This window comes from Bos taurus, chromosome 27 (assembly GCF_002263795.3).
Source record: "Bos taurus isolate L1 Dominette 01449 registration number 42190680 breed Hereford chromosome 27, ARS-UCD2.0, whole genome shotgun sequence".
Classification (NCBI taxonomy): domain Eukaryota; kingdom Metazoa; phylum Chordata; class Mammalia; order Artiodactyla; family Bovidae; genus Bos; species Bos taurus.
Window position 1 is genome coordinate 22,828,783 of NC_037354.1, and position 25,218 is coordinate 22,854,000.

At 37.8% G+C, this 25,218-nt stretch overlaps 1 protein-coding gene and 1 non-coding gene across 2 annotated transcripts in view; both read left to right on the forward strand.

Annotated features, from left to right (window-relative positions):
- The window catches only part of SGCZ (sarcoglycan zeta), a 178,249-nt gene that overhangs the window by 33,084 nt on the left and 119,947 nt on the right, over positions 1 to 25,218 (forward strand). The gene's annotated exons all lie outside the window — the stretch shown is intronic.
- On the forward strand, positions 2,148 to 2,219 carry TRNAC-GCA (transfer RNA cysteine (anticodon GCA)). The gene has a single exon. It is a non-coding gene; the product is annotated as a tRNA-Cys (tRNA).

A 25,218-nucleotide genomic window follows, 5' to 3' on the forward strand; every position in this document is an offset into this window, starting at 1 on the left:
GAGTTGGACTGTGAAGAAGGCTGAGTGCCGAAGAATTGATGCTTTTGAACTGTGGTGTTGGAGAAGACTCTTGAGAGTCCCTTGGACTGCAAGGAGATCCAACCAGTCTATTCTGAAGGAGATCAGCCCTGGGATTTCTTTGGAAGGAATGATGCTAAAGCTGAAACTCCAGTACTTTGGCCAACTCATGTGAAGAGCTGACTCATTGGAAAAGACTCTGATGCTGGGAGGGATTGGGGGCAGGAGGAGAAGGGGACGCCAGAGGATGAGATGGCTGGATGGCATCACTGACTCGATGGACATGAGTCTGAGTGAACTCCGGGAGTTGGTGATGGACAGGGAGGCCTGGCGTGCTGCGATTCATGGGGTCGCAAAGAGTCGGACACGACTGAGCGAGTGAACTGAACTGAACTGAATGTGAAAAATGGATTTGTGAGGATACCTAGTAGGATTACTGAGTAATATTAAGGTTCTAGTTGAGTTTTCATTTGTGAACCCATTATGATATCACCTCCCTTATTTGTGTGATTATTTACAGCAGTTCTATTTTGTGGGAAAAGGCATAGAGCATTATTACCTAGATATTCACTCAAAGTTTCCATTTCTCAGTCTATATGAACAAAATGGAGAAGGAGTAAGTACGTGGAAAGTATTTGAAAGAGAACGATTATAATGATGAACTAGATAAATGGTATTTGAAAAGAAAGAAAGCACAGTTATAAAGGAATAAGAGATAGGGAGAAGCGTGTCATTCAAAGGATCAGAGGTCTTTCTAAACTGAAACCAGACATTGTAACTGGGGCAAATCAAAGGATGAAGGTGGCAGAGAACACAGTGGAAAGCTTTATTTGTGATTTTGAAGATCTATTTTCTGATTTCAGTAAGCAGCCATAGAGGTGAGTGGCAGAGGAAGAGTTGAGGAAAAGGGGTTGTACATGGAGAGGTAAAATAAATGAGACCCTCGGTACTTAAAATACCAAGAATGATCATAGGACCACAGAGTAAGAGAATGAGCTGGTTTATAATATTCATGAATGTGTGTGTGTGTGTGTGTGTGTGTGCATGCGCATGTATGTAAAAGTCACAGTGGGAATGACCAGGAGACGGTTAATGTTGTAAATGAGTACAGGAACAGAAATGAATTAAATTGATAACAGGATTCTCAAAAAATATTTGGTATTTAGGAGAAAGAGGAATGATGATGCAGATGTGGAACAAAGATATATAATATACCTCTGACTCTGAGCTACGGTGGTATTTGAGAATTAATAGCTTTTAGGGAGTTTTGTAGGTAGATCAGTATCTATGAGGCTAATCAGAATTCAATTAAAACAAAGAAGGAGAAAATTTTTCTGAATACTGTTTGGGACATACGAAAATTTTCTTCAAGTAGTCAATGTACAACCAACATTTATTGAATTCCTTGTTTTTATAGCATGTAAGAAATAAATGGGGTTTCCCAGGTGGCGCTAGTGGTAAAGAACCCGCCTGCCAATCCAGGTAGACAAGAGACATGAGTTCGATCCCTGGGTTGGGAAGGTTCCTTGGAGGAGGGCATGGCAACGCACTCTAGTATTCTTTCTTGGAGAATCTCGTGAACAGAGGAGCCTGGTGGGCTGCAGTCCATAGGGTCACACAGAGTCATACACAACTGAGCACACACACACAAGGAATATAAAGAAGACTAGGTTCATTGCCTTTAGCGACAGCCAATATGGCTTGAAGACTTTTTTGATATAGACTAAGATGAATACATTTAGTAATGTCAATGTTGGTAGGAGATTGATGACATTGAAAAACATTAGAATACAGTGCAAAGAAAATATGTATTTATTTGGGCACACTGAATTTGAGATGCAAAAGAATTTTATGTTTCAAGAATAATGTCATTTTTTGTCTCAAGACTCACAAATAGAGGTCCACATATATCTTGAAAGCATATTTTTTGTATTATAGTAAGATGTCATATCCCAATCTCCTCTATATGTTCTAGATTGACCCCAAGATCCTTTGTTGTTCTCTCACATTAAATATTTTTAATTCAAAAAGAGTATTTTTAGTGTATTTTTAGTAAGAGTTGACCATGATCATCCTGCTTCTGTTTACCTAGTGTTTAGATTTTATGGATCTCTACATAGTCTATGGCTTCCCTGGTGGCTCAGAGGATAAAGCGTCTGCCTGCAATGCAGGAGACCCAGGTTCGATCCCTGGGTTGGGAAGATCCCCTGGAGAAGGAAATGGCAATCCACTCCAGTATTCTTGCCTGGAGAATCCCATGGAGAGAGGATCCTGGCAGGCTACAGTCCACGGGGTCGCAAAGAATCAGAGATGACTGAGCGACTTCACACACACACACACACACATAGTCTATACATTTGAGTCTCCACTTTTTAAAATTCAATCTGATTGGGTAGTGAAAGGATACTTTGTTTCTGATTCTCAAAGATTTGTAATATATAAAAGTTAAAAATCTACCTGTTGGATAAAAATGTTGCATAAATTAAGAATAACATAGAAAACTCACAGTAGCCAAAGACAGTAGAATTCGTGGTGGTAGAGTGCACATCAGATATTTTAAATAATATACATAAAGAATTCTGACATACTGCCTGGCACATAAGCACTCATGAAAAAGTTCTTATCAATATTATATAAACTTATCATTTCATTTAATTATAGTTAGTAATGACAGAGAAGGCAATGGCACCCCACTCCAGTACTCTTGCCTGGAAAATCCCATGGATGGAGAAGCCTGGTAGGCTGCAGTCCATGGGGTCGGGAAGAGTCGGACACGACTGAGCGACTTCACTTTTACTTTTCACTTTCGTGCATTGGAGAAGGAAATGGCAACCCACTCCAGTGTTCTTGCCTGGAGAATCCCAGGGATGGGGGAGCCTGGTGGGCTGCTGTCTATGGGGTTGCACAGAGTCCGACACGACTGAAGCAGCTTAGCAGCAGCAGCAGCAGCAGTAATGAGGTATTCATGCTTATGTTGATTATACTAAGTAGAAAACTAAAGTCTCATGGCTTCTCTATTTTAAATTATGTCTTGAATATACCCATTTTATGAAGCAATAAAGCTAGGGCTCTATCCCAAGAATATGAGTATAAACGCTTTATACCATTTTAGTAATGAAAATCATATAAGGTCTCAAAACTTATAGCTGTGATAAAATATATACCATAGCAAAGGAAAACTTTGTCTTATCTGTAATAATGTCAACCTCATTTGAGGGGTTTAATTATCAAAATAAAAGTACCACTTTTATTCTCTATGTTATGCCATTTTCTTTTCTTATACTTTCTCCCTCTCTTGCGTAACCAGTCTTGCCACTGTATGTATGATAATTGGCCAAGCAATTCATCTTTTTATAAGCTTGGCGAAAAAGCCAAAACATATGAACTAAGTGCAATGAAGAAAGAGTCAAATTAATAGTAACAAAAGCCTTAAAAACCTGATTTCTTTGGTGGAAAGAGGTTCAAAGTCAATTGCACAAAAATTTTCTTTACAACCTCAAAACAGTCAGCAGGAATGATCATTATTGGTTGTGGTGTTTTCCAGTGTTGGGTATGACAGTATATAAAATCTAAGTGCTGTTAAGAAACCATCAGAAATGTGAAGCCTTAGGTTCAGGAGCTCAAAGCATTATTCTCCTTAGAGTCACACTTTTTATGAACATAATATTAATGATGACATTGCATTTATTCTAGTCCCTCTGAAAATTTAGTGATAACAATATTTCTATTTTTTAAAGGGAAGAATTTAGTAGTGTTAGGCAGAGGAAAAAAATCTTACCTTGAGGTTATAGAAATATTTAATCATCTTGATTTTCTCCTACTTTGCTATAATGTATATTACATTAACTAGATTTATATTCCTACCTATTTTTGAAAATGAGATTGTTAAGACATTTTCCACGTTCTGACATATCAGAACATACAGACCATTCATTCATATGGATTCGGAATAGGATAATCCTAGTTATCATCTATAGCATTATGTTATTATAATTGACAATGATGGGAGACTGTGTATGTAGTCTGCCTGTACCTGTAATAAAAGTATATTAGATTAATTTGTTCCTTATTCATATCTGATTCCATTTGAACAAAATTCCAAATCATATGGCTCTGAACAAAGTCTTTATTTGCCTTCCACAATTAAAAAAGGCAGTGACAAAATGCAAAGGGGTTGAGCAAATCCCCAAAACTGATTAATGTTTACATTTAGAGCTAGTTCATTTGACTAAGATCAAATGTTATTTAACAGACTGAGTTAAAGAAGGAGTTTTCACCAGGGGCTAGTTAATATTTATTTTCTCTAAGGACTAAACAAGAAAAGTTGGAATCCAATTCGTGATGATTAAGATTAGAAAAATAGAGAATATTTTATTCAGAGTTAGTAACTATCAGAGCAAATGTTATTGAATTTCTTTTGCATATGTTAAGATTGGCCTCCTTCTATCATCTGTGTGGAATAATACATGCAGCTTTAGCTGCCAAAAGTTGTGCACCGAAACCATATTTAATATTGTGGTGTGATAATATGAGCCACAGTTAAGGATACTTCATGTATCTTTGCACTTTCATTAATAAACTATATTTAAAATTTATTTTTATTGTGAAATAATTAGATTTATGGACTCATCTATTTCAGTTGGCTTGTTCTCTTTATTATAGAATGAGTTTTAAAAAGTTTAATCTTAAATAAGATTTAATATTTTTAAAAATGTAATCTTTATTTTTTTTTTTTAAATTCTCTACAGAATTTAAGATTTGCATCCATCTCACTGCAGTAGTTTATAGCTTTTATGATCCTGGCTATCTATGGTTGTAGTTTTGTTTGTTTTAGCAAGTATACAGATGAACCTGAACTGTAAGTTATTTAGCATATCATAAAGTTTGCAAATGTATGTTTTAGGAATGTTCTATATTCCTAAAGTCTCTCTCTATATTCCTAAAGTTCTATATTCTTAAAGGCTCAAGGAAAATACAAGGTGAACTCAGGTAACTAGCTTTTGTACATTTCCACAAAAAAAAGAGCATATTACACATTGCAGTTTTCCCTTGTCTGCAGCTGTATTCAGTATGTTCTTGCATATTTCATTGCACTGGTTGTACATATAGTTACGGTTATTTTTACAATAACTATGCAGTACCCCAGAGGTTGAATTCAGGAAATGAAATTGAAAGTTATTGAAATTTGAGGAACAATTGTCCAGTGATATATAGAAACAAGAGACTAACTTGATTTTGCCCCTTATAAATGAACAAAATTGATTAGCAAGTGAATCAAGTTGCCCTTCAATTCTGTATCAAATGGCCAGTGAAAGCTTTGATTACTATAATCTATACAATTAAAATATGATAAATTCCTAGTTATGTGGGTCTACTATCAAAAGCTTCACCCCAGTGTTGTTTCAACAATAAGCATAATTGACAGTGTTATAGCTCTGAAGTTTTGTATAGACATTATAAAGTCCTATAAAGAAAATTAAACAGATACAAGAACTTCTGTACCAATAATTAACCATTTTTAGCAATTAAAAATGTATAATTTTACATTAAATGGTCAGCTAATATGAATACTGATTCTGTTCCTTAAAACTTAACCTGAGAGAGGTTCCAGAAGCAAGAGTTTTATGAATCTTGTAAACCAGTATACAAACTTCAATAATATACAGTTATAAAATGAGTGTTACTGTGTTCCAATAAAGTTTCAGATCAATATATCTCAAAATTAACCATAGTCAGAAATTGTTTGGGCAAGAGTGTTCATCTGTGATGGATTTTGCAAAGATAAGACATACTTACATCTGTATTCTTTGTTTTAACCTCTAAAGGTACCTCTGCAAACACTCAACTAGGTCTTTGATTTTTCATTTTCAAAAATAAACTAGATAGCTACAGTTTGAGGATCAGGAGCTAAAATAACACCTTGAGGTATTATTTAGTTCATAGACTAGATTAATAATACTTCTTTAGATTAAAAGCTTAAAGTACTGTACATTTTTCTACAGGAGATTCAGTTCTATTAGTGACCCATGAAGTGATCTCTTCAACGTCACCACCCTTTTCCATAAAACATCACTGTGTGTGATTCATTACAAGTACTGGCACTGGTTCTTTTTCCAGAAGCGACTAATCATAGCGACTGATTGACACTTAAAGAAGAAAAATTCATTTTGACTAAAAAGATACTTGTGACTGATGAATAACATAAACAGTAGAAAATATGATCTCCTTTTGAAATGGTTCATCAGATTGTCACCACTCTTTTTGCCATTACTACCACCCGCTGTTGGCAGCCTGTAATTAGCCCTGCCTGGAGTCAGGAAGGAAAAAACTGCAGGCCAATGTTCTGATGGTGAGAAGACGTGTGTGCGTATAATCTCAAGACCCACTGACTTATTTTGCTTGTTTCTTTATTTGTTGCAATATTGGAAGTGTATCACCTATTCATTCTGGGCCGGTCAACTCAGGAATTGTGTACAGTTACCTCCTCTGATGCAAGTAAACGAAGAAAAAAGTAAATAACCCCACCATCTAACATAGACAGATCTTGGGTACCACCAGCTTTTACATACTGTTGTCTTGAAAAGCCATGAGATAGAAGTAGGGTAATGGGTTCTGTTTTTGCTTCTCTTGGGCTCCATCCACTCACTTAGCTTGCTGGCTGAAGTCCTGGAGACTGCTTACTTTGGTTTCCAGTTATGAAATTACTCTACTGTTGCAACTGTTCCTATAAGAATTCGTGAAACCCCATGCTTGACACTGACAAACAAAAGATGCCTGTGAGGTTGACTGACCAGTTCCACGAAGCTCTGAATTCCTTAAATGCAAGCCAGGAGCTTGTGGGAGTTAAGGCCCTGTGGCACAGCCTTTGATCAGTAGGGGTTAGGGAACCAGATCATTATTGACTCTGACAGATGAGTTTTCTCAGATGTCACTGTTCCTAAGGCTTCTCTGATGATGAATGGCAATCAGCGGCTATCTGGGTAACCCTTCTCATTTTATGTGTTCTTCCTTCTTCCCAGTCTCACTGCCTCCACCCCTCATCACTGCTCCTCAGGAACAACTGGCACTCCTTAATAAAATGTTAGCACATAAACTTTTGTCTCAGGCTCTGATTTCTAGGGAATTAAACTTAGGATAGGTAATTAAGATTAAATTAGGTAGGAAAACAAAAGTGGAGCAATGTCTTTTTATTTCACTTTTAAGAGACATCTCATTAAATGCCTAGACTGAGAACTAGGGCCATTTCTTTAAAACATCCATTTATCAGGGGGGAGATGTGGTCTTCTAGGAATCTGTGACAGCAACTGACATATTTTTGTATGCTGAGAATTTAAAAGCACCTTGAAGATTCTTAGAGTTAATTCTCATGGGCATTTGTGTATATCATGAGCCCATCAAAAATGTGAAGTCCAACATAGAGGTCAATCATAGCAGAACATCAGCTTCTTCATTATGATAATTTAATGAGATACTACTGCTGTTAGTGAGCCAAATATTTGGCCTGATGATTGCAAGGAGATTTAGCTTTTAGCTTGAATATTATACCTAGAAGAATATATGCTGCTTGGAAAGCAGCATCTAGAGAATATATGCTGCTTGGAAAGCAGCATCTAGAGAATATGGAAACCTCTGAGACCCTGCTATCACTATCTCACAATCTTTGATCCTCCTTTAAGACCTTTTCAACTTGACATGAGTTGCCTGAATCTTAATGCAATCACTAATCTCACAATATTGCTTCTAGGCATAGTTTTACCCTTGAGGTCATTTTGTTCCCTGTAGTCTTAATTTAACTATTTGGAGGTCCGAGCAGAGAGAAGTAGATCATTTAGATGTTGTTACACTCTGTGTGTGTGTTAGTCGCTCAGTCATGTCTGACTCTATGTGACCCCATGGACTGTAGCCCACCTGGCTTCTCTGTCTGTGGAATTCTCCAAGCAAGAATATTGGAGTGGATTGCCATGCCCTCCCCCAGGGGACCTTCCTGACCCAGGGATCGAACCCAAGTCTCCAGCCTTGCAAGCAGACTCTTTACCATCTGAGCCACAAGGGAAGCCTCCTGTTATATTCTAGTGACTATTAAACTGTTTGAAAATAAGTAGAATTAATGAATATTGTACATTTTATGCAATCAGTCTTTTAACTTTGTCCCTCCCACATATGTTCCAGATGATGTGCTTGTGACACTTTTTTCCTACAGTCAACATACTATTAATAGCAATTTAGAAATTCTTAATTCATCAATCATTTATTTCTTGATTGATTTTAATGAGACTGCCTTCAGTCAAGTTGAAAAGGCAGATAGATATGTGAACAAATCATATAGAACCACATATTCGTTAAAAGCTGGAGTTAGAAGAAGAGGAAATGACTATTTGTGATTGGAGTAATGAAATATTATTTGTGCTAGCATTTGAATTTCAGTAGATAACGAAGAGAGAAAGGTACTTCATGCAAAGGAAGCAGGTTTATCAGCTCAGTTCAGCTCAGTCGCTCAGTCTCAATCATGTCCAACTCTGCAACCCCATGGACTACAGCACGCCAGGCCTCATTGTTCATCACCAACTCCCAGAGTTTACTCAAACTCATGTCCATCAAGTCGGTGATGCCATCCAATCATCTCACCCTCTGTCGTCCCCTTCTCCTCCCTCCTTCAATCTTTCCTGGCATCAGGGTCTTTTCAAATGAGTCAGCTCTTCGCATCAGGTGGCCAAAGTATTGGAATTTCAGCTTCAACATCAGCCCTTCCAATGAAGTTGAAAATTATGAAAAAACATAGCCCATTCCACAATCTCTTTGCAGTCAAATGTTTTTGAACTTTCAGAAATAAGAAGTGGGGAACGTTGGGAGTCTGTAATGAAGACTTAGGCAGATGCCCCACTGAAAATGTTGGCTGTATCATTCTGGAGAAATTGGACTCTATTTGATATGTGAAACAAAACCTGGAATGATTTAAACCATGAGCAGGATGGGAAGATAGAATAAAATGATCAGAAAAATTTTAGACTCATTCTCTTGAAGACAGCATAGGATACTGATTAGAAGAAGAAGAAAGCAGTGTAGGGAAATAGGAATGTTTTAGAACCTTCCAAGTAAAGGATAAGCCCCTAAATTAAGTTAGTAGATACAGAATATGTGTAGAGGGGGCAAATATTCTAGAAAGATTCTAGTAATAGAAAATATATAAAATTATTCAGACCTGATGAAAATTTGTCAATGATCTCATGAGAGATAAGTCAAGAAGCACTTACATGTTTCTTCATGAGAGCACATGGTAAAGTATCTAAATTCAAAATCACTTCAATCATTTAAAAAAAAAGCAGACTTGTCAAATACCTGCTACATTTCAATCATTGTGATAAGCAATGGGAATACAAAAATGAATTCTACATGTTATCTGAGAATCTATGACAAGATTAAATGGAATTGTTTTAATCACAGTTTCAGTTGAGATCCAAGAACATACACACTACATTTCAAAGTAAAGTCCAAGACCACCATACAGGACTTGCAGCTCAGAAGATAATTTGTACTATTCATAATATCCACCAAACTGAGGATGCACCACTACAGTGTTTTGTATAATAGAAGAGACTTTTAGTTTATTTATATTTAATTGAAGGATAATTTCTTTACAGTATTATGTCTGGGTAGAAGAGAATTTTTAAAGAGCTTTTCATGTATCAGTGTTCTGCTGTTCCCCAAAGAAGTATGTTTACCTCTAGCACAGGGAGTGGCTCCAAGTGAAGGTGTCATGTATGTCCCTGAGAACTCAATAGACAAAGTGGACCAATATTTGGCTCAAGCCTGACAGATTTAAAAGGTGAGAGGCTGGCACATCGGGGTGACTGTCACTGCTCAAATTTGGCAAACTAAGAATCCTGAGTGTTTCCCCTGAACACACTGTTAGTCCTACATGGATGTGAGCTGCCCTGGGCTGTCTTAGAGCTAAATGGGCTGTCAGCAGGGAGAAAGTGGCTTGTATACGGGTGCGGTCCAGGATTCCCAGGAGTAAGAAACCAGTCTCAGACTACCAGCTTGGGGAGAAGCAGTCCATTGTATAAAGAATCCTGCAGGTGATGAATCTCCTACAGTTGGGAGTTGTCCCCAGTGAATCAAAGAAACAAGTTTTCCAAAAAGATGAAAGCCTCTAAGCACCTTCAGTGGATGTAAAGTGCTAACTCCAGCCCAGAGCGGTGTTAGTGAAATAACATTTCCGGTTCCTTTATTTTCCCCCCACCCCCGACATGGTCTGATACAGAGTAGAAGAAAAAGGGCATACAGAGTAGAAGAAAAAGGGCGTGTGAAGTGCTGAGAGGTCAAAGAGAGGAAGGAAATATATGCATCTTCTCTTTAAGTATGAAGAAAGCTAGAGTCAGGAGGCCCGAGATGAGGGAGAGGGGCCGAAGTCTGACGCTCTTGAGTAGTACACCAGATTGGGCACATGGATTATTAAAAAAAGGACTTCCCATTTTCTCAGAATATTCAGAAAATTCACTGGTCTTTGACTATAAATTTCATCCAAAGGGATAGGGAAGAAGTGGTTCTACTAAGCAGGTTAGAATAAGCCACAAAGGAAAACCATAATTCCCTCTATGGGTTGACATTTGGTTTCCATAATGATTAGAAAGCTTGCAGTTTTCAAATGCTTGAATATTTGGCCATGGTTAGTTAACTGAAATTTGCCTATATAACTGTGGGCACGTGGTCAGTCCACCCCACATTCTCTGCATTCTCCTATGTCCATGACAGAGTTAAAGTAGGTGATCTCTGTGAAGTCTCATATCCAAATCTAAAATTCTGAGTTCAGTTGAAGAATATTGCTCTGATATATTTAACTTGTTTAAGAGACGTTAATGACTGGGAAAATATGAATGTCTGTCTCATTTGAATGTCTGGGAATCATGAATACAAAAATATAAGCATTAAATTTTTGTTTTTAAAAAAGTATAGAGAAAAGACATATTTGAAGTTGTTCAAATAAATGTTTATGAAGTCTCCAAATGAATATCATGTAAGAGAAAGCTAAATTTGGAATACATTTTGAAGGAGATTGTCATATAATATAGCATGGAAGGAAAGTAAGAGAAGGCTATATTAAATTTTGGTAACACTAAAAATGGATAAGGCAATGACAACCCACTCCAGTACTCTTGCTTGGGAATTCCCATGGACGGAGGAGCCTGGTAGGCTGCAGTCCGTGGGGTCTCAAAGAGTTGGACACGACTGAGTGACTTCACTTCCACTTTTCACTTTCATGCATTGGAGAAGGCAATGGCAACCCACTCCAGTGTTCTTGCCTGGAGAATCCCAGGGATGGGGGAGCCCAGTGGGCTGCCATCTATGGGGTCGCACAGAGTCGGACATGACTGAAGTGAGTTAGCAGCAGCAGCAGCAGCAACACTAAAAAAAGTACAATGTACAGATTTTAAATTGCTTATAACTTAAACCTGTGGTCTAAAATCAAGCTCAATTTGATTTCCTCAAACATTTCTAGTTAAAGTCCATCATAATTTAGTAAGTTGAATATTTATAAAAATCAATTGTTTCCTTTATTGGGAAAAACTAGTTATAATCTTTAACTTCTCTGATGGCTCAATGGTAAAGAATCTGCCTGCAACATGGGAGACCCAGGTTCAATCCCTGGGTTGGGAAGATCCCCTGAAGAAGAGAATGGCAACCCACTCCAGTATTCTTACCTGGAGAGTTCCATGGACAGAGGAACCTGGTGCCCAGCAGGCTACAATCCATGAGTTTCAAAGAGTCAAACACGACTGAGTCACTAACACAAATGCACACACGGTCATAATCTTTTTTTTTTTTTCATTGTTAAGTTTTTTTTTTTTTTAAACTTTACAATATTGTATTAGTTTTGCCAAATATCAAAATGAATCCGCCACAGGTATACCTGTGTTCCCCATCCTGAACCCTCCTCCCTCCTCCCTCCCCATACCCTCCCTCTGGGTCGTCCCAGTGCACCAGCCCCAAGCATCCAGTATCGTGCATCGAACCTGGACTGATGACTCGTTTCATACACGATATTATACATGTTTCAATGCCATTCTCCCAAATCTCCCCACCCTCTCCCTCTCCCACAGAGTCCATAAGACTGATCTATACATCAGTGTCTCTTTTGCTGTCTCATACACAGGGTTATTGTTACCATCTTTCTAAATTCCATATATATGCGTTAGTATACTGTATTGGTGTTTTTCCTTCTGGCTTACTTCACTCTGTATAATAGGCTCCAGTTTCATCCACCTCATTAGAACTGATTCAAATGTATTCTTTTTAATGGCTGAGTAATACTCCATTGTGTATATGTAACACAGCTTTCTTATCCATTCATCTGCTGATGGGCATCTAGGTTGCTTCCATGTCCTGGCTATTATAAACAGTGCTGCGATGAACATTGGGGTACACGTGTCTCTTTCCCTTCTGGTTTCTTTAAAAATGCTGGAAGTCAAGTATTGAATTCACTTGAAAATTCTATTGAACTTCTCCTATGGTTTTTAATACTTTATTTTTGCTATGAAATGTTTTTTTTTTTTTTGTTCAGTCACTAAATTTTCTCTGACTCTTTGTGACCCCATGAACTGCAGCACGCCAGGCTTTCATATCCTTCACTATCTCCCAGAGCCTGTTCAAACTCATGTCCATTGAATCAGTGATGCAATCCAACCATCTCATCCTCTGTCGTCCCCTTCTCCTCTTGCCTTCGATCTTAACCAGCATCAGGGTCTTTTCTAATGAGTTGGTGCTTTGCATCAGGTGACTAAAGTATTGGACCTTCAGCTTCAGCATCAGTCCTTCCAATGTATGTTCAGGATTGATCTCCTTTAGGATGGACTGGTTGGATCTCCTTGCAGTCCAAGGGACTCTCAAGAGTCTTCTTCAACACCACAGTTCAAAAGCATCAATTTTTTGGTGCTCAGCTTTCCTTACAGTCCAACTTTCACATCCATACATGACTACTGGAAAAACCATAGCTTTGACTAGAGGGACCTTTGTTGGCTAAGTGCTGTCTCTGCTTTTTAATATGCTGACTAGGTTTGTCACAGCTTTTCTTCCAAGGAGCAACTGTCTTGTAATTTTACAGGTGCAGTCACTGTCTGCATTGATTTTGGAGCCCAAGAAAATGAAAATGAAATCTGACACTGTTCCTCCTATGAAGTAATAGGAATTCCCTGGTTGCTCAGGTGGTAACCAATCTGCCTGCAATGTTGGAAACCTGGGTTTGATCCCTGGGTTGAGAAGATTCCCTGGAGAAGGGTATCTTCCATTATTAGAAGAATACCCACTAGAATGCTAGAATACCACTCTAGTATTCTTTCCTGGAGAATTCCATGGAGAGAGGAGCCTGGGGCCTGGCAGGCTACAGTCTATGGATTGCAAAGAGTAGAGCACGCACGTGTAATAGGACTGGGTGCCATGATCTTTGGTTTTTGAATGTTGTGTTTTAAGCCAGCTTTTTCACTCTCCTCTTTTACCTTCATCAAGAGATTCTTCAGTTCCTCTTTGCTTTCTGCCACTAGGGTGGTGTCATCTGCATATTTAAGGTTGTTGATATTTCTCCCAGCAATCTTGATTCCAGCTTGTGCTTCATCCGGCCCAGCATTTCGTGTGTTGTACTCTGCAGATAAGTCACATAAGCAGGGTCACAATATATAGTACAGTACTTGACGTACTCCTTTCCCAATTTAAAACCAGTCCATTGTCCCATGTCCAGTTCTAACTGTGGCTTCTTGTCCTGCATACAGGTTTCTCGGGAGGCAGGTAATGTGGTCTCAAATGTTTAGAATAAAATTTACTTCACTGTAATTTAAAACAGCAACAATAGTTTAAGAAATTGTATTCTTAAGATTAGTTTCCATGGGGACTGGAGATGGGACTGCAAGGTGAGATTACGGAGGTAAACAGTTGTCCTCCACTCCGATGGAAATTCTGTTTTTTCTGAATGGGTGGTATTATGCTACCTATTTCCTGCTGGAATTCTTCATATTCCTGTATAAAGGTCTCCTGCTCCCATACCCAACAGCCAATCTAGTACTGGATGTGATGCTCTTCCTGTATCTTGGAATTGAAATAATTCTACTACTTTTTGAAACAACCTAAACATCTATCACCACTGGAGCGTTACTTTGCCAACAGAGGTCCATCTAGTCAAAGTTATGGTTTTGCCAGTAGTCATGAATGGATGTGAGAGTCGGACTATAAAGAAAACTGAGGGCCAAAGAATCGGTGCTTTTGAACTGTGATGTTGGAGAAGACTCTTGAGAGTCCCTTGAACAGCAAGGAGATCCAACCAGTCCATCCTAAAGGAAATCAGTCCTGAATATTCATTGGAAGGACTGATGCTGAAGCTGAAACTCCAATACTTTGGCCACCTGATGTGAAGAACTGACTCATTTGAAAAGACCCTGATGCTGGGAAAGATTGAAGGCAGGAGGAGAAGAAGAGACAAAGGATGAGATGGTTGGATGGCATCAACTGACTAAATGGACATGAGTTTGAGTATACTCCAGGTGTTGGTGATGGACAGGGAGGCCTGGAGTGCTGCAGTCCATGGGGTCACAAAGAGTTGGATACGACTGAGCAACTGAACAGAACTGAACTGATTCTTAAGATTATGTATCAATATATACAAATATATCTATATTAATATATACAAATAAACTATCAATAAAACAAGCAAATATGTTTCTAAAATATACTTAGAAAAAGATTTAATAAAAGGAAGATAACCTGAAGACTTCTTTCCTAAAGCCTGTTTCTAATAAATAACATCAGGAGAGAAGGCCATCTGTCTGAGTGTTTGCTTGTTAGAAATTTGCAGGTGTGTTTGCTAAAATAATCACATCTTTCTTGTAAAACAACAAAAAGAATTGAACAACTTTAAAATCTCTGAGGTATATACTTAGTATTCAGCATGCATTTGATACTCCCTGTGTTTCTTTTCTTTGTTAAGGACAAGCACTGAAATACTTGTCCATATATATATACACCATATATACCACATTGCAGGCAGATTCTCTACCATTTGAGCCACCAGGGAAGCCCTTACCCAACCAGTCATGTCCGACCCTTTGTGACCTCATGGACTATACAGTCCATGGAATTCTCTAGGTCAGAATACTGGAGTGGGCAACCTTTCCCTTCTCCAGAAAATCTTCCCAACCCAGGGGTCAAACCCAGATCTCCCTCATTGTAGGTGGATTCTTTACCAGCTGAGCCACAACGGAAATCCAAGAATACTGTAGTCGGTAGCCTATCCCTTCTCCAGTGGATCTTCCCAACCCAGCAATTGAACTGGGGTCTCCTGAATTGCAGATGGATTCTTTACCACCTGAGTTATCAGGGAAGTCCCTTCTTACCCAACACATATAAGTTAAAATGTATGCTATCACATATTTTTGGATTTTTCTTGGTTGAAGATTCAGAATAGAATATTTAAACATTCTAAACACAGGGATTTGGAGCAGTTTGGTAGTATAAACATTTTAATTGATAGTATTAGAAATATACATTTAAATGCCATTATAATTATTGAGAAAGCTCACCAGGAGATTTGATGAGAACTAGATTCTGGGAATGTCCTGGGAGAATGGGAGGACTTGAGTTGGTACTCAAAAAGAGTCAGATGAAGTAGCTCTGGACAAGGTTTAAATAGACAAATAGTGGCCAAGCATAATTCCAGCAGATTCTTGTAGGCCAGGGCTGACTTAAAGGTGCCGCATGGAATCAACACTAGTACAGGTTACATTTTTTTGAATGACAATTTTGATGATTTTGGTTAGGATGAAATGTTTGGTCTTATTGTAAATTCCTAGAGCTTGAAAACTGATCCCCTGCAGAATCATTTTCTTGTCTTGCTGGACACTATCAGCAATAGCACAGAGACCTCAAAATACAAAACTTTACAATAGTGTTCTTAATGATCTTTCAATTTTTTCATAGACTTGTACTGTGCCCTTCTGTATTTTTCTCTCATAAACTACTATAGTTTTATTTGAAATCTACAGTTGGCTTAAGCAAAATTTAAAATGCTATTGTTTACTATGTAGTGTTAAAGAAAGCCTGATTTTCATTAAACACAAACATAACAGTGAAAACAAAACTAAAACAAAAAATATTTGTTTTATTTTTTTAATTTAATTTTATTTTTAAACTTTACATAATTGTATTAGTTTTGCCAAATATCAAAATGAATCCACCACAGGTATACATGTGTTCCCCATCCTGAACCCTCCTCACTCCTACCTCCCCATACCCTCCCTCTGGGTCGTCCCAGTGCACTAGCCCCAAGCATCCAGTATCACGCATCGAACCTGGACTGGCATCTCATTTCATACATGATATTTTACATGTTTCAATGCTATTCTCCCAAATCTTCCCACCCTCTCCCTCTCCCTCAGAGTCCATAAGACTGTTCTATACATCACTGTCTCTTTTGCTGTCTCGTACACAGGGTTATTGTTACCATCTTTCTAAATTCTATATATACGCGTTAGTATACTGTATTGGTGTTTTTCCTTCTGGCTTACTTCACTCTGTATAATAGGCTCCAGTTTCATCCACCTCATTAGAACTGATTCAAATGTATTCTTTTTAATGGCTGAGTAATACTCCATTGTGTATATGTACCATAGCTTTCTTATCCATTCATCTGCTGATGGACATCTAGGTTGCTTCCATGTCCTGGCTATTATAAACAGTGCTGCGATGAACATTGGGGTACACGTGTCTCTTTCCCTTTGTGAAGCAATTCCAAGAGATTTTTTTTTTACTTTTCAGAAAATGCTTGATTTAAAATTTCAGAAAAAAATTGTGTAAAAAACACAAATGCAGATAAGTGTTAGCATAAAAATGTTGATAAAGGATTTCTCAATTTTGTTTGATTTTGTTCTTGTGACACAGTGGGTCCTTAGGGTACAGGATTATGCTTCTTTTATCAGACATATTTTCTTAATTTAGATAGCTATGTGTATGTCTGTGTATGCATTTTTTAGCATTGTTTAAAATACCTTTTGATTGGGCCCTGCATCATTTTTCCTAGATTTTATTGTTATGTGTCATGATACATATTTGATGATAATAAATTATAGTGAAAGTGAAAGTTGTTCAGTCATGTCCAACTCTTTGCAACCCCATGAACTATGCAGTCCATGGAATTCTCCAGGTCAGAATACTGGAGTGGGTAGCCTTTCCCTTCTCCAGGGGATCTTCCCAACCCAGGGATTGAACCCAGGTTTCCAGCATTGCAAGTGGATTCTTTACTATCTGAGCTATCAGGGAAGCCCCATGGGTTATTAATCCAAGGCCCTGATGTTTTAAAATTTGAATACAGTAAAAAGGAAAACATTAATCTAAATTATTCTAAGAAATTTAAAAAAGATAATAGATGTCTTTTTCAAATTGAATATAGCAGTTAGAGGGAACAAATTCTCTCTAGACTATATTTTGATGGGACTAGATAGTTCTAATTATTCTTGTACTTTCCAATACTACTAGCCAAGTGGAATACTGGATTTTAAATTAACTAGTATTAAAACTTTGAATTAGTTCTTCATTTGGTCAATATTTTGACGAGTAAATCTATGGAAAAGTATAAGCCATCTAGTTAGCTCAGTAAACTTATATTTGACCTTTATTCAAATGAGCAGATTAACCATGCATTTTTCTACAGAGGCTGGTAAATACAATGTTCAGTCAAACTTTTTAAGGAAGTAAATTCATTATAGAACTTCAGTTAAAAAAATTTTCTTGAAAAAATTGGTGATTTATATGACCTCAGTTTCCAAAGAAATATTTATAGTAAAATTATACTTTAATACAAAGAGCATGAACAATCTAAATTTTTGCTTGATGGATTGAGTTGATGAAGCCATCCAATCATTTCATCCTCTGTTGACCCCTTCTCCTCTCGCCTTCGGTCTTTCCCAGCATCAGGGTCTTTTCCAGTGAGTCAGCTCTTTGTATTAAGTGGCCAAAGTATTGGACCTTCAGCTTCAATACTTCAGCAAAGTATTGAACATTCAGCATCAGTCCTTCCAATGAACATTCAGGATTGATTTCCTTTAGGATTGACTGGTTTGATCTCTTTGCTGTCCAAGGAACTCTCAAGAGTCTTCTCCAACACCACAGTTAACAAGTATAAATTCTTTGGTGCTCAGCCTTCTTTATGGTCCAACTCTCATATCTGTACATGACTAATGGAAAAGCCATCAGATCAGATCAGTCGCTCAGTCCTGTCTGACTTAGCACGCCAGGCCTCCCTGTCCAACACCAACTCCCGGAGTACACTCAGACTCACATCCATTGAGTCAGTGATGCCATCCAGCCATCTCATCCTCTGTCATCCCCTTCTCCTCCTGCTCCCAATCCCTCCCAGCATCAGAGTCTTTTCCAATGAGTCAACTCTTCGCATGAGGTGGCCACAGTACTGGAGTTTCAGCTTCAGCATCATTCCTTCCAAAGAAATCCCAGGGCTGATCTCCTTCAGAATGGACTGGTTGGATCTCCTTGCAGTCCAAGGGACTCTCAAGAGTCTTCTCCAACACCACACTTCAAAAGCATCAATTCTTCGGCACTCAGCCTTCTTCACAGTCCAACTCTCACATCCATACATGACCACAGGAAAAACCATAGCCTTGACTAGACGAACCTTTGTTGGCAAAGTAATGTCTCTGCTTTTGAATATGCTATCTAGGTTGGTCATAACTTTCCTTCCAAGGAGCAAGCGTCTTTTAATTTCATGGCTGCAGTCACCATCTGCAGTGATTTTGGAGCCCAGAAAAATAAAGTCTGACACTGTTTCCACTGTTTCCCCATCTATTTCCCATGAAGTGGTGGGACCGGATGCCATGATCTTCGTTTTCTGAATGTTGAGCTTTAAGCCAACTTTTTCACTCTCCACTTTCACTTTCATCAAGAGGTTTTTGAGTTCCTCTTCACTTTCTGCCATAAGGGTGGTGTCATCTGCATATCTGAGGTTATTGAAATTTCTCCCGGCAATCTTGATTCCAGCTTGTGTTTCTTCCAGTCCAGCGTTTCTCAGGATGTACTCTGCATATAGGTTAAATAAACAGGGTGACAATATACAGCCTTGACGAACTCCTTTTCCTATTTGGAACCAGTCTGTTGTTCCATGTCCAGTTCTAACTGTTGCTTCTTGACCTGCATACAGATTTCTCAAGAGGCAGATCAGGTGTTCTGGTATTCCCATCTCTTGAAGAATTTTCCACAGTTTGTTGTGATTCACTTAGTCAAAGGCTTTGGCATAGTCAATAAAGCAGAAATAGATGTTTTTCTGAAATTCTTTTGCTTTTTGTATGATCCAACTGATGTTGGCAATTTGATCTCTGGTTCCTCTGCCTTTTCTAAATACAGCTTGAACATCTGGAAGTTCTCCATTCACATTCTGTTGGAGCCTTGCTTGGAGAATTTTAAGCATTACTTTGCTAGCATGTGAAATGAGTGCAGTTGTGCAGTAGTTTGAACATTCTTAGGCATTGCTTTTCTTTGGGATTGGAATGAAAACTGACCTTTTCCAATTCTGTGGCCACTGCTGAGTTTTCCAAATTACAATGTAAATGCAATTTTCAGTTTGTCACAGGGTGTTCCAATTATATCGTATATGGTATATATTTCTGCTTTATTAAAAGGATACATGAATAGAAGCAGTTCCACAGAAATGTTCACGAAAAAAGCAATTTATATTCCTTTAGAAAACAAAATGACTGTTTTCCAATATGAAATTTGACTAAATTCTTGAGCCATCAGATCTTGCCCAAGCAGAATCATATTCCTTTACTTCTGTTTAACACAGGAAAAACTGAGCTGATACCTGAAACTAGTAGAATGAGAGTCAGTAAAATATTTAAAGAAGAGGGATCCTCTCTAAACAACTGTATTTAACTTATTTAATGCAACCAACACATCCATAATGGAAGGTTACATAAAACTAAAAATGTTTCTTCATAACCTAAGTAGGATTTTAGCACTCTCTGGAATCAGACACAAAGATGCAGCCAAGTATGTGTCATGATGATGGTTAAGCTGCTTATTGAACATTCTGTAAGGTTAAAAACCTGCTCTCTGCGTTTGCATTATGCTGCACGAGTTAGAATGTCTAATGATTTTTAGAAATTAGGTTGCCAGCTTGAAAATGGCGGGGACACATCATTGCAATAATTTCTATATTTCATTTATTTCTATCATGATGCACATAATTCTCACATGAAGATTATAAATGTTCATTTAAAATGCTCTAAGATGTAGAAATTAATTTAATGTCTGTTCCGTGCTTGCAAGAAATCACAAGCATGCTATATTAATTCAGTGAAATTTTTATATTATGTTTTATGGAAGGCATTCAATAAGAGCTCACTATCACAATATTTTTATATGAATGTTATTTTTTATCAGCTGACATAAATCTGAGCACTCATTTTATCTGAAGAGTTAGTAATTCTTCTGTTATATTTCTATCTATCCTGTCCATTAACTTACTGTACCTACAACCTACGAACCTAATGTTAACTTGTAACTTGTTAACCTTGGTCATTCAGAATGTCAACTGGATTTCTTGGGCTAGTCTAAGATTCTAAACTATCTTTTTCAGTGTGAGTATGACAGCAAATTTGGAAAACTCAGCAGTGGCCACAGGACTGGAAAAGGTCAGTTTTCATTCCAATCCTAAAGAAAGGCAATGCCAAAGAATGCTCAAACTACCACACAATTGCACTCATCTCACACGCTAGTAAAGTAATGCTCAAAATTCTCCACGCCAGGCTTCAGCAATATGTGAACCGTGAACTTCCTGATGTTCAAGCTGGTTTTAGAAAAGGCAAAGGAACCAGAGATCAAATTGCCAACATCTGCTGAATCATGGAAAAAGCAAGAGAGTTCCAGAAAAACATCTATTTCTGCTTTGTTGACTATGCCAAAGCCTTTGACTGTGTGGATCACAATAAACTGTGGAAAATTCTGAAAGAGATGGGAATACCAGAACACCTGATCTGCCTCTTGAGAAATCTGTATGCAGGTCAGGAAGCAACAGTTAGAACTGGACATGGAACAACAGACTGGTTCCAAATAGGAAAAAGAGTTCATCAAGGCTATATATTGTCACCCTGTTTATTTAACTTATATGCAGAGTACATCCTGAGAAACGCTGGACTGGAAGAAACACAAGCTGGAATCAAGATTGCCGGGAGAAATTTCAATAACCTCAGATATGCAGATGACACCACCCTTATGGCAGAAAGTGAAGAGGAACTCAAAAACCTCTTGATGAAAGTGAAAGTGGAGAGTGAAAAAGTTGGCTTAAAGCTCAACATTCAGAAAACGAAGATCATGGCATCCGGTCCCACCACTTCATGGGAAATAGATGGGGAAACAGTGGAAACAGTGTCAGACTTTATTTTTCTGGGCTCCAAAATCACTGCAGATGGTGACTGCAGCCATGAAATTAAAAGACGCTTGCTCCTTGGAAGGAAAGTTATGACCAACCTAGATAGCATATTCAAAAGCAGAGACATTACTTTGCCAACAAAAGTTCGTCTAGTCAAGGCTATGGTTTTTCCTGTGGTCATGTATGGATGTGAGAGTTGGACTGTGAAGAAGGCTGAGTGCCGAAGAATTGATGCTTTTGAAGTGTGGTGTTGGAGAAGACTCTTGAGAGTCCCTTGGACTGCAAGGAGATCCAACCAGTCCATTCTGAAGGAGATCAGCCCTGGGATTTCTTTGGAAGGAATGATGCTGAAGCTGAAACTCCAGTACTGTGGCCATCTCATGCGAAGAGTTAACTCATTGGAAAGGACTTTGATGCTGGGAGGGATTGGGGGCAGGAGGAGAAAGGGACGACAGAGGATGAGATGGCTGGATGGCATCACTGACTCAATGGACGTGAGTCTGAGTGAACTCTGGGAGTTGGTGATGGATAGGGAGGCCTGGTGTGCTGCAATTCATGGGGTGGCAAAGAGTCAGACATGACTGAGTGACTGATCTGATCTGATCTGATGACTATCCTAATGCATAACTAGAAGAGTCCCAGAAGATTAGGGATATTTAGGTCATGTGTCATTTTTGGCATGCAGAGGATTAATGCACTGCTCCATAGATTTCAATGAAACATCCCAGACTACTGATTAATGGTATAAATTTGGTGTCCAGAGAAATTCTGAATTTAAAGAAAAAAGTTTCCTTTGATTCCTCAAAAGGACACATCTATCTTTTAGTTATTTCCATTTTAATCTTCATATGTGGAGAAAACTAATATTTTGCTCAAGTATCTTAAGACGTGCAAGTGATCACCTAATATCCATGTTCTCCGCTAGGATATAAGGTGATCTTTCTTAAAATATGAAGCTATCTAGTTAATTAATAGTATTTCTTTTACATAATACTACCACACTGCTTTGATTGTTTTGTAATTAAAACCTAGCATCACCCAAAATGCCTGCAAGGTTCTTACTTCAACCAATTCCCAAATTCCCCTGCCATTTCATCATTTAAAGGTACATTGAAGCAAATTATCCATTTGTTGATATTGAATTGTTAGGTAATACAGCTATTTATCTGCATTTATATCTAGACTTTCAGCTTTGCTTAGTATCAATTTAAATGTCATAATATTTATTACTTCATGCTAAATATGGTTATATGCATAGTAACATAAAATTATACATTACTTTTCTATTTATAATTGCTCATTCCAAAAACTTTCAGGCTTCCCTGATAACTCAGGTGGTAAAGAATCTGCCTGCAGTGCAAGAAACTCCAGTTCAACTCCTGGGTCGGGAAGATCTGCTGGAGAAGTGATAGGCTACCCACTCCAGTATTCTTGGGCTTCCCCTGTGGCTCAGCTTGTAAAGAATCTGCCTGCAATGCAGGAGACCTGGATTTGATCCCTATGTTGGGAAGATCCCCTGGAGAAGAGAAAGGCTACCCACTCCAGTATTCTGGCCTGAAGAGTTCCATGGACTATACAGTCCATGGGGTCGCAGAGTCAGACACAACTGAGCGACTTTCACTTTCATTCCAAAAACTGTAATAAAATCACAAAAACACACAAATCTTTTTCTCAGCTCAGATTGCAATAAGAATAAATATCAGAGAGTTTGATAGCATAGCTTCTGATGAAAGCCCAGATCTTTCTCATGTGAAAATATGGACTTTATCTAAGATTCATTGTCTTTGGATGTAATAACCTTCAGAGGGTCAAAAAGAACAAAGAGAGAGAAAGAAAGAAATTTGCAAACTAGGTATATCAAAAACTCATGGTAGGATTTATCAATATAAGTTATCTTAAACTAAGGCAAGTTTTTTTTTATTCCTTTTTTTAAACTTTTTCTTTTATATTGGGGTATAGCTGATTAACAATATTGTGATGGTTTCAGGTGAACAGCAAAGGGACTCAGCCATACATATACACGTATCCATTCTCCCCCAACTCCCCTCCCACCCAAGCTGCCACATAACATTGAGCAGAGTTCCATGTGCCACATGGTAAATTCTCAGTTATTTTGAGATCTGAGATATTCTGAGTTCATTTATCTTATATAATGATGTAGTGGGCATGCTAGCAAGTTCCATTAGGGATCTCACATTTTCCCACCCTTGACTAGTGTTACAAAGGGCATCTTTTCTGAGGGGTGTCCTATAATAGAAAAGTTTAAAGAATGCCACAAAAGGAGACATTTATGGTACCTTATTTAATATAGCCAACAATTACATGGCAAAATTCATGTCTCATCTGTATATCCTCTTATATCTTTCTTAGACTTAAGTTATATGGCATATTTTTCATGAATAGAATAAAGCAGATCTTCAGCTCCAAAGTTAGAGTAAAATGTGGGTGAAGCGTGTGATTAAAAAAAAAAAGTATTTTATATATCACAGGCTTCAATTACTCGGAACTTACCCAACATATTCCAAAGAATATCTGGTTAAACAAAGTACCTCTTGGAGAGAGAATAAGAGATAAAATAAGCAATCATTTAATTCACTTTAGTAAAGCCTTTTAGGCATGCTGCCCAAAAAGTGAGAAAGATAAGAACTCTTATGACTGAGAAACAGAATATTTTGCAAGTTACTTGCTTTCCAATCACCTCCTTATTGCAAAATTGAAGATGTAACTCTTTGAGTTATTGTCAGTTACAATATTGATGGTAAATCAGTGTGATATGATTTTTTTTAATGTACTTCAAAAGTTTTCAAAAATTAAGTAACATTTATATAGTGAATCTATTTTTTTCTAGCTACTTAATTATGAGGACAGGTTTCTCAATCTATACACTATACAGTAAAGGTATTCAGGAAAAGTAGAATATATCTCATGCTGAATCATTTATGTTTTTGGCCACTCACTTCATGTGGGATCTTAGTTCCCTGACCAAGGAGCAAACCCACACCGCCTGCTACCCGATCCCTGGATCCCTGCATTGGAAGCATGGAGTCTTAACCACTGGACCACTAGGGAAGTCCCTGAATGATTTTTAATTCCAACAAGTTACATTCATTCACAGTTATGTCAACTATTGGAGGGGGGGTGGAATTACCTAAACCATTTAAAAAAACAATTTGTATGCATTTCTCATAAGCTTTGGGGGATGCAGTTGGTTAAATTTTTAAAAAAATTTTAACTGTGGTAACCATTTCTGATAAATCTATTTTGTATTATTATAAGCAAATGTGTCACAAGTTATTTTTTCATTAACTATTAATTTTACTTTTACCTCGATCCAGAAGAATTTTTGAAAAATCTAGTGTCAGTTTCTACAAAGAACAAGTTGAAAGGATAGCCATATTGTTGACCGTAAAAAAAAAAAAAAAAGCACACAGTCTCAAAGCTGCAGATTATTCAGAATTGTTACTGAGGACTAGGCTGGGAAGGCAGCCTCTCAGATATCTCTAAGGAACTATTCCAAAGAAGAAAAGGAAGATTTGGGATGTATAAGAGTATTTGCTTTAAAAAAAAAAATCAAAACATGTAGTCAAACATCAAAAGATTACTGCTAATTCAAATTACTGACATCTCAAGTGAGTGATTTTAGCATATTCCTATGTATGAGAAGATTCAAGAGTCTGGGTTCACTGAAATTATTCTTCACACAACTGAGTGACTAACACAGCACAATGCATCTTAGCTATCCAGGGCTCCTATCCTGTTTTCCTGCACCCTGAATTCCCCTCAGC